Genomic DNA, 10,907 nt, shown 5'->3' with positions numbered 1-10,907 from the left:
TGTCCCGAGATGCCGCTATCGTAGAGCAGTGAGCCCGGTCCCCCAAACCAGGAGGCCTCTGGGAGGGCGCTGGTGCGTCTCTGACTGCACTCTCCGTCTCACCGGCCATGAGGCGGCTCTGAGAAGTCAACGGTCTCCACGCGGATTCAGCTGAGATATTGGCTACGGCACCCCTGTCCTTTTCTCCTGAGCCACATGGCCGCTCGGAGAACTCTGTGCAGAGAGGGTTTTGCTGAAGGAGGGGAAGGGGGCGGTCGGGGATGTTGTATCACAGGGCGGCCAACCCACAGAGTTTAACATTGGCCACCGCGGCTCAGAGGCCGCAGCTCCTCCTGCAGCCACGAGTTTCTCCCCAGCGGCGTGTCTCCTCCAGCCCTATCGCCGGAGATGAATCCTTCTCTTCCTTAGCATTACTTTGAACATGCACACACACACGCACACGCACACACACAGACATGCGCACACGCACACACACATGCACACACGCACACACACATGCACGCACACACGCGTGCGCCCCAGAATGAAAGACCCACAAAGGGAAGGGAAGGCCACTGCTCCGTGTCAGGGTCCCACACGTGTGGTCTCTGCCACCCTTTCAGGCCTCTCTGCACCCACATTCTTTAATGAATATTCATCACTGTCTTTGCAGGGGGAGGAGGGAGAAGAAAGCATTCGTTTCCTTTAAAGAGAAGTCATGTCAGAGGGCTCTCCTTCAAGGGGCCGCCGGGAGGGAGCACTCACTGTGCTCCTGGAGCTCCTCCCTCCTCCCGGCCTCAAAGCACCAGCTCATCTCTCCTTTCATGTTCGAGGAGCGACCTCAGGGGGCGGCTGATGAAAGAGCGAGGAAATGGATTTTCATTCCTGCAACCTCCCTCCTCCTGGAACAGAGGCAGCGGCTCAGCCGTGACTGCTGCAGACTTAGGGCCAAGGAGACCTCCCCACGCGGGAAAGTGAAGGGTTGGCGATGGTAAAACCCTGTGGATCAGGATTCCTGTGAGGGGCCGGCTCCTTCCTCCTCTCTATCCAGCTCCTCGGAGGGGCCTGCCCCTGGGGTACACGCAGGAGAGAGCGAGGGCACCGGCTGCCCGGGTTAGGCTTTTAAGGCCTGATGCTCCAGTCACACGCCCTGGACCGAATTCAGCCAAAGGTGGAGAGGACACCTCACAGACACAGACAACAGCATGGAGGGGTGGAGGCCAGAGGTCCCTGGATGGGGACAGGAGGTGCAGGGGACCTGGAGCAGGCCCTCAGCCTCCTTGGCAGCCAAGGGCCCAGCCTTCTCCACATCTTTCCTAGGAGCTCGTTGGCTGCTGGTCCCTGTTCTTCCCCTTTGTGCACTGAGAGTTGTGCTTCTTTGGGGAGGAGACGTTGGCCAACTGGGAAGATGTCCAGAGAGTCAGAGAGACTGTGGTCCACCTTTAGCTCAATTAGCATGAAACTGGGGGCTCTACCCACTCAGAGCCCCCATGTCCTTATATGTAAAGCAGTGTTCTGGTCCCTGTGAAGACTGTGATTACACATAAAATAAAAAGTAGATGGTACATGCTGTCATTCCATCAAGTTTCCCTCAAGGGCTTGGATATGAAACTCAACTGTCTGTTTTTCCTACTTTGGACTAACTGTGTTTGTTTTTCCCCATATATTTTTATTGACTTCAGAGAGGAAGGGAGAGAGAGAGAGAGAGAGAGAGAGAGAGATAGGAACATCAATGATGAGAGAGAATCATGGATCAGCTGCCTTCTGCATGCCCCACACTGGGGATTGAGCTCACAACCCAGGCATGTGTCCTGACAGGAAATCGAACTGTGACCTCCTGGTTCATAGGTCAACACTCAACCACTGAGCCATGCTGGACTAACTTTGATGTATCACCCTGCCTTGGGTGTGACAGGAGACACACTCTGGCATCCTGCCTGCTGGCTCCTGCCACCACCTGTGCAGGCCCCATCGGGGGACCGATACCCCACCATTGGGATTCTTCCCACGGTGACCATGGGGCACTGAGAACATCAAGGAAGTTTTGAAGCATATTTTGCTAGAGTCTATGAATGAAAGGATTTTTCTCCCCTGCTTCTTTGCAAGATTAAATTTAATAAGAAATACCATTGATTCTTTGTGTAGAAGTTAAAAAAGCTGATTTTAGTTATTATAAAAGGAAAAAATAACTGCCTCCATCTTCCAGTCATTGAATTAACTCCTCATAGGCAAAGCCACATGGAAAGTCTTATCCTCGTCAGAAAGTATCATGGTGAGAATATTATTATTTCTTAGTGCCTGGTCTGGACACTCGTTAATTTCTCGTCGGGAAACCATTATGAGGAAACATCATTGTTATGAAATGAGGCTGCATATTACACAGTGAGCTTCATTTCCTGCTTCTTCCGAACCAGGCTAAGAAGTCTCCAAACACTTTTGTCTTCAAATATTAGTTGTATGTAAACTATATACTATATTATGGTGATCTGCAGTATATATATAATTTTAATACCTTCCTCTGGTAACAGAAATATTTGTAGTTTGTTCAACCAGAGTGGCTTCAAATCTCTGCTAATAAATCCTGCTCCATGTAGAATAGAGAGCGGATGGGTGGCCTAGAAGGGTCTCTGGTGACCACCGGACAGCCTGTAGGCTCCCCAACACTGTGAGGATAGTCCCGTTCCAGGTCCTGTGCTGTACACGGGGAGGTTTGCAGGGCCCTTAATTATGTTTGGCGCCCACAGTGTGGGCTATTGCATTTCTTTCCTGGTGCACAGAATAAAATAACAGACATTGAAAAGGGTGTTAGTCCAGACAGTTCACTGACAACAACTCAGTTTGATCCCATTGGTTGAGTCACAGATTGTTGACTATTAGAGTAAACAAAGACTCCTAGATGTCTTTTAGCATTAATCCCCCATCCCTGCCCTGAGGGCACGGTGCAGGAGCCAGGACATAAACCTGTAGGCCTCAGCCCTGGCTGGGTGGCTCCATCAGTTAGAGTGACATCCTGATGCACCAAGTCTGTGGGTTTGATTCCTGGTCAGGGCCCACACAAGAAGCAACCAATGAATCAATGAATGCGTGAAAACATGGAACAACAAATCTCTCTCTCTCTCTCTCTCTTTCTCTTTCTCTCTCTCTCGTCAATAAATTAAACGAAAACTCTTAGCTTATTTTTCAAAGGTAGCAGGGAATTTCACATCAATATTATTCGAAAGTTAGATTAGAAACCAGACTAAATTAGGCGTTGTATAAATTGTCTCTCATTTGCAGCCACTCCCTTAAGTCATGGGATGATAATATCCAAACTGCCGTGGGCTGCTTTACCTGGTACACATGCCTACATGTCCCTGAGGTGTAGTGTATGGCACATGGAAAATGTATGTTATAGCAGTATGACATGTAAAGAAACCATTTACACATTTCACACATATCATTTCATGGATCCCAACACTTAGTCAACAGAGGGTTAGGTTAGATGCCCCGTTAGGCCCCCTCACCCGAGATGTAATGGCTTTCCACCAGGACCCTTTGCAGATCCCATGGCGCCCAGTGAATCACCGTCCCCGGGGAGACACAGAGGGCAGCTGGTGGCCTGCAGGCCTCCACGGACGGTGGAAGCGTGTCCCATGGCGGACGGTCCGGGGCAGTGCCGGCCATGGCGACGCAGACCCCTCTGCCTCTCCTCAGACGCTGCAGCCACAGTTCATCTGCGCTCAGAAAGCAAGTCTCGTGAGAAGCTGCATGTGCAAAGTGCAGGTAGAAAACCTGCCCAGACATGCACTTCCCCCTCAGAGAGGGTCATGGACACGCGGAGCTCACAGAGAAGCAGAGCCGCACCACTGGGCGGAGAGCGCCTGAACCCACAGGTCGGGGGGGAAGCGCACCGTGTCCTCCTGGCTCCTGGGAAATGCTCCAGCCTCTAGTGAAGTTCCCTGTGTGTGTGTGTGTGTGTGGGGGGGGGGGGGGCGCGCGGGGGGGGGGGGAGGGACTTGACATTGTCTCCCAGGGACCCAGAGGCAGGAAGGCAGACAGCAGACAGGGTCGAGGCTCCCTCCCTCCCCGATTGGAGATGGTGGGACCACATGAGTGCGATCCAGGAGCCAGGATTCCTGCTTTGTCCAGACCCCAGTGGAGAACCCGTGAATGTCCTGCTAATGCAGAATGTGTCCCGTGCCCTCCCCGGGCCCACCCCGAAAACTCAAGCAGCTTTAATTAGCTTTGATTTGAAAAGCATAGTTCATGTCGGTATTGACTATCCTGGGTTTACACTGTGATGACTGTAAATAGTAAGGCATCCAGGCGCTGTCCATTACCGCCTGTGGCTGTCTGGTGAATCACGGTGGGATGGCTTTTTACATTTGTTTTTATTGATTTCAGAGGAAGGGAGAGGGAGAGAGAGAGAGAAACATCAATGATGAAGAGAATCACTGATCAGCTGCCTCCTGCACACCCTCTACTGGGGATCAAGCCCGCAACCCGGGCATGTGCCCTTGTCGGGAATCGAACCCTGACCTCCTGGTTCATAGGTTGACGCTCAGCCACTGAGCCCCGCAGGTGGGGCTGGGATGGCTTTTTAAGGGTATCCCATAAAAGTTCCTCTGTTATCTGAGGCTCCATGGAACGCCAGGGTATCCTCACAATTGTGAGCTTAACAGTTTTAATCCATTTCTTTGTCTGCCTCACGAGAGGAAAAAAACACTCTAGATGTCTACTAGTCTTCTCTCTTGTCCTCTGACCTTGAACGCACCACCTTGAATGAAGATGCCCGACTTCTGAGGATGCCATCAGCACTGGCCGGCTCTCGGCCCACCTGTCCCATGGAAGGGACAGCCGCTCTCCCCGGCTCATCTGTGCTCCCCGCTGGCCACCGTGGCCTCTGCCCAAAGGGGGTGGGAATGTTAGAGGAGAGCTTTCTAGCTCCCAGGCGGAGTGGGTGCCTGGACACGTGAGCTCTGAGCTGATGCATCACCATCCACAGGCACTCTGAGCTGGCTGCCCACCCACTGCAGCGGCCTGGCGATCTTCCCTCTCAAACACGCCATCTCCCGAGGCAGGCCCCCTGCCCAGCAATACCCCCGCCTCCCCATTGCTTTGCAGGTACCCCGCGCACCTATCCTGGGGGTAAGTGTAGCCTCAACTCGCAAGAATAATCCCAGAGAGCCAGAGGCAGGCAGCAAGCCAATCTCTTGCATCGGAATTGGGTGGAAGCGGCAGGGGGCGCCATGCTGAATGGCTTTCATCACCCGGCCTGGGCTTTCACAGGGTCTCTCTCAAAGCTGCACACACACTGCTTCTCTGAAGAGGGAGCCAGAGATATTTCACAAAGACAGCGGAGCTCAGGAGGGAGAAGGGAGATGAACTTCTATCTTTTCTGGAAAAGAACCGATAAGCCGTGTTTTGCTCACTCGCATTTTGCAGTTGGACACCCGTAGCTCATGAATTATCCACAACTGTCACATCCATTAATGGGGAGAATTAAAGTCCATCTTAAAGATAAAAATAAATGTATTTCCCCTTAAAAACCAGCACCACACGGAGCTGCTTTCAACTACAAAGTGACATCGTGCTGTTCAAAATCTTTGCCTTGACGGAGTCACCATCATCTCTATTTCCTGGGAATGACTTGCTAGTATTTTTTTGAGACTGAAAAAAGGCAGCTCTTCTGTCTGAGAGCTTCTCTCTCGTCTCTCCTCTCTCTACTTCTCTATATTTTTCCCCAGACCACCTCCCTGGCCCTCTCATTCCTTATCTCCTGATATAGTCACTATTGCCGTCTTTAGTCAAAATCAGAGGTTATGGCAGACAACAACAAGAAATGTTTGTGTTTTTTAAAAAATGCTTTTATCGTGACTTATAAGTTCAACCCTAAAAAGTAGGAGCCTTCCTTGGGTGGTCGGTCTCTCAGGGAGGAGGAACGCCCAGCCCTGACTTCCCTCCTGTCTCCTCATTGCTCGGCTCTTGGTTTGAAATGGATCAAACTTACAGGACTTTTGCAGTCCACTTCGCCAGTGCTTTCACTGTTAACTACACATTAGAATTGCTCAGTTTATTGCACAGACCAAAATCAATAGGACTTTTTTCCTGGGAAAGAATTAGATCATAGTGTGGTCAGATCAGATTTTCCTATTTTCAGCTTCTTTTAAAAATAGCATCTATTAGGTCTCCCGATAACATCCGAAGGACTGGTTAGTCTTGGACATGGAAATAAACATGGCATCGTGAGCATGTTAGTCATGGATCTTGGTTTTTAAACTATGTACTATACATACATGTATGCTTACACACACATATCCCATATGTATTATATATTGTACTACTGATAGATGTACTTTTCATATATATTGCTTATCTCCATGAGTGACAACTAATTCCTTTATAACCAGACCTTCTGGGCACGAACACACCTCACCCCCTGGCTTAGCTCTTTGGGCCCTGAGTTAACTCCTTAGTTTGAAGGCAAACGTGAAGACACTGGATCTTTCCTTTCCTTTCCTTTCCTTTCTTTCCCTTTCCCTTTCCCTTTCCCTTTCCCTTTCCTTTCTTCTTTCCTTCCTTCCTCCCTCCCTCCCTTCCTTCGCTTTTCTTTCCTTTTCTTTGCTTTTCTCTTTTCTTACTATCTTTTCTTTTCTTTTTTTTTTTTTATGTATTTGGGTGCTCCTGCATTGGGTGCATATATGTTTATCAGGTTTATATCTTCTTGTTGTATCGATCCCTTTAGTATTATGAAGTGGCCTTCCTTATCTCTTGTTATGGCCTTCACTTTGATGTCTATTTTGTCTGATATAAGTATTGCTACCCCAGCTTTTTTTTCATTTCCATTTGCCTGAAAGATATTTTTCCATCCCTTCACTTTCTGTGTGAGTCCCTTATTCTGAGGTGGGTCTCTTGTAGACAGCAAATACATGGGTCATGTTTTATCCATGCAGCCACTCGATGTATTTTGATTGGAGCATTTAGTCCATTTATGTTTAAAGTTATTATTGAAAGGTACTTGTTTGTAGCCATTTCTATTTTTTTGTGCCAGTTTTCTTTCTGAGCTTTTTATTTCTTCTTTTTACACCAGTCCCTTTAGCATTTCTTGCATTGCTGGCTTGGTGGTGATAAACTCCCTTAACCTTTTTTTGTCTGTGAACCTTCTTATTTCCCCTCAATTTTGAATGATAGCCTTGCTGGATAGAGTATTCTTGGATTCAGTCCTTTGCTTTGCATCACTTTGTAAATTTCCATCCATTCTTTTCTGGCCTGATGTGTTTCTGCTGAGAAGTCATTTGATAATATAATGGGAGATCCCTTGTATGTAACTTTCCGTCTCTCTCTTGCAGCCTTTAAGATTCTCTCTTTGTCATGAACATTTGCCATGGTAATTATGATGTGTCTTGGCGTGGGTCTTCTCGAGTTCATCTTGTTTGGGACTCTCTGTGCTTGTGTGACTTTTTTCTTCCCCACCTCAGGGAAGTTTTCTAATATTATTTCTTGTTTTTTTTTTTTTTTTAAAGTAAATCTTTATTGTTCTGATTACATTTGTTCCTTTTTTTTTCCCATAACTCCCCTTCTCCCAGTTCCCGCCCCACCCTCCGCCGTCACTCCCCACCCACTGTCCTCATCCATAGGTGTATGATTTTTGTCCATTCTCTTCCCGCATCTCCCATTCCCCTTTCCCCCCCAAGAATAGTCAGTCCATTCCCCTTCTATGTCCCTGATTCATTGTAATCACCAGTTCATTCTGTACATCAGATTATTTATTCACTTGATTCTTAGATTCACTTGTTGATAGATGCATGTTTGTTGTTCACAATTTGTATCTTTACCTTTTTCTTCTTCCTCTTCTTAAAGGAAACCTTTCAGCATTTCGTATAATACTGGTTTAGTGGTGATGAAGTCCTTTAGCTTTTCCTTATCTGTGAAGCTCTTTATCTGACCTTCAATTCTGAATGATAGCTTTGCTGAATAAAGTAATCTTGGTTGTAGGTTCTTGCTATTCATCACTTTGAATATTTCTTGCCATTCCCTTCTGGCCTGCAAAGTGTCTGTTGAGAAATCAGCTGACAGTTGTATGGGTATTCCCTTGTAGGTAATTGAGTCTCTTTCTCTTGCTGCTTTTAAGATTCTCTCTTTGTCTTTTGCTCTTGGCATTTTAATGATGATGTGTCTTGGTGTGGTCCTCTTTGGATTCCTTTTGTTTGGGGTTCTCTTCGCTTCTTGGACCTGTAAGTCCATTTCTTTCACCAGGTGGGGGAAGTTTTCTGCCATTATTTCTTCAAATAGGTTTTCAATATCATGCTGCCTCTCATCTTCTGGCACCCCTATTATTCTGATATTAGTGCGCTTGAAGCTGTCCCAGAGGCTCCTTACACTATCTTCACACTTTCGGATTCTTTTTTCATTTTGCTTTTCCAGTTGGGTGTTTTTTGTCGAATCTTTGGTTTGATTCTTGTGCTCCTCTGGTCTGCTATTTGGTATAATATTCTTTATTTCAGTCCGTGTATGCTTACTTTCTAATTTCTTTATCGTAGCATCGAGGGTCTCATTAGTTTTCGTGAGGCTCTGCACAAATTTATAGCAAGCCCTCAAAATTGCGATTCTTAGCTCCATATCCTCCATTTCTGTCATGTTTTTTTGTCTCCGCATCTTTTATGCTTTCTTGGTGCACCCCCTTGTGGTCTTTGTGCGCAGTCTTGTTCTAGCCAAGCCTTAATTTTTGTAGTTAACACTAGAGGGATTTGACCACCAGGCCGACTGGCTGTAGGAATCAGCTCTTCTTTCTTTCTTTCTTTCTTTCTCTCTCTCTCTCTCTCTCTCTCTCTCTCGTTTTCCATTGAGGCATTTAAAAATATTTTTATTGATTTCAGAGAGGAAGGGAGAGAGAGAGAGAGAGAGAGAGGTAAAAACATCAATGATGAGAGAGAATCATTGATTGGCTGCCTCCTGCACGCCCCCTACTGGGGATCAAATCCGCAACCCGGGCCTGTGCCCTGACCGGGAATCAAACCCTGACCTCCTGGTTCATAGGATGACACTCAACCACTGAGCCACGCTGGCTGGGTGAGGCATTTTGTTTGTAAGTATGTAATATATCCCTAGAGAAAGAATCCCAGGATTTTCTCTCCTGCATGTTTTCATTTTGCTTCTTCATGGTCCATGATGCCCGTTGAGATTGTCAGGACGATGAAACCAAACTGATGGGTTGGAAGCAGGTTGTCCTGCCAATTTTCTAGACCTTTGAGTTGCACATCGAATCTGGGGCTGATTACTCCACGCTTGTTCAAACGGCCTGTGAAGTTCACAAGAATTTCCTCGGCTCTGTGGTCATCAGTTATTTCAACGTCACCAATGTCACTATGCTTCCTCATCACAGTTAGAAACCGGACGATGACTGTGGAGCACGGCCTAATAAGAACCTGGTGTTTGCCTCTCTTTTCGGCACTGTTGATAGATACTCTTCAGAGCATCGGCCAGGACATTCATGGGCACCAAAGAGCAGGACACGGGATCTTCAGTGTTTAGTACAGTCATGCCAGCCTACCTGGGCTGGAACAGATCACAGCGGCCTTAACCCCATCCTGCAGGTGGTGTGGGACTTCTATGATGGGCTCGAGGGACACAGGGTGCTTTTTTAGGAAGGAAGGATTTACCTGCGTGTTCTAACAACAGTGTGGAGGATAGCATGCACTTCCTGTGGATTTAATACCCAAACTTCCCCTGGTCCTGCCCTCACTATATTTAAGACCCTGCAGCATCCTAATTGGTCCCCAGTAGCTTACTAGTTGAGTCATACTGACCCGAGATCACCTGCTTTGCTTCTTTTTAAAAAATTATTTTTATTGATTTCAGAGAGGAAGGGAGAGAGAAAAAAATGTCAATGATGAGAAAGAATCATTGATCCGCTGCCTCCTGAAAGCCCCACATTGGGGATCGAGCTTGAAACACGGGCATGTGCCCTGACTGGGAATCGAACCATGACCTCCAGGTTCATAGGTTGATGCTTAACCACTGAGCCATGCTGGCCAGGCATGCTTTGCTTCTTTAACCTGTCAATGGGCTGAGAAGGTACGGTAGGGATCATTCCCAAATCATTAGTCCACAAAAGTCTGTATTGCTGAATATGGCACAAGATTAGTGTTGATTCATTCAATCACCCATCCATTAACTTGTTGATTCATCTCAGAGCTATTTACTGAGCACCTTGATAAGGCACCATAGACATATGGGAACACACAGTAGGCTGTTCATAGCTACTCACTATACAGAAGGGACTTTCTTACAGACCCTGGAAAACTGGAGGATGTATTGCAAGAGGAAGAACAGGCCCAGGAGATAAGGCAGCCCTGGAGCCCAGATGAGACTCTCACTCAAAAGAAAATACATGTTAAATGCAGGTAAAGGACCAAACCTATCTGATGGGAGGCAGCCTTCTGCGCTAAACTTTTCCGGGGCTAATTTTTGCAAGGACAATGATAGAAGGCAGACCCTGGGGCCTCACTAACTTTACATTTTTTAAATTTAATGCTATATAAGAACTTTTTGAGCCCAGCGGGCATAGCTCAGTGGCTGAGCCTCAACCTATGAGCCAGGAGGTCATGGTTCGATTCCTGGTCGGGGCACATGCCCGCATTGTGGGCTCAATCCCCAGTAAATGGCATGCAGGAGGCACCCAATCAATGATTCTCTCTCATCATTGATGTTTTTAGCTCTCTCTCTCTCTCTTCCTCTCTGAAATCAATAAAAAATATATATTTTTTATAAAAGGACTTTTTTGAAATGAAATGTCAGGGCAGTCTTATCAGGTGTTACACCTGTTGCTCCCTCGGATTGCCAATTATCTGATTAATAAACACATCACAACAATTCAACCTCATTTCTACATATCTGAAGGGTAGGCAGCTCAGACCCTTTCATGTCCAGTTTCAATTCCATAAAGATAA

The 10,907-nt window shown here is 47.1% G+C and overlaps 1 pseudogene; it reads right to left on the bottom strand.

The window, feature by feature from the left end:
• Positions 1-9,062: 9,062 nt before the first annotated feature.
• Positions 9,063-9,498, bottom strand: LOC139016030 (small ribosomal subunit protein uS8-like; annotated as a pseudogene).
• Positions 9,499-10,907: the final 1,409 nt, after the last annotated feature.

The sequence above is a fragment of the Myotis yumanensis genome, unplaced genomic scaffold (assembly GCF_028538775.1).
Source record: "Myotis yumanensis isolate MYYU_CA2020_CCGP unplaced genomic scaffold, mMyoYum1.0.hap1 SCAF_9, whole genome shotgun sequence".
In the NCBI taxonomy this organism is placed as follows: Eukaryota; Metazoa; Chordata; class Mammalia; order Chiroptera; family Vespertilionidae; genus Myotis; species Myotis yumanensis.
The sequence above is the reverse complement of the archived record's forward strand: the minus strand, read 5'-3'. Positions and strand labels throughout refer to the sequence as shown.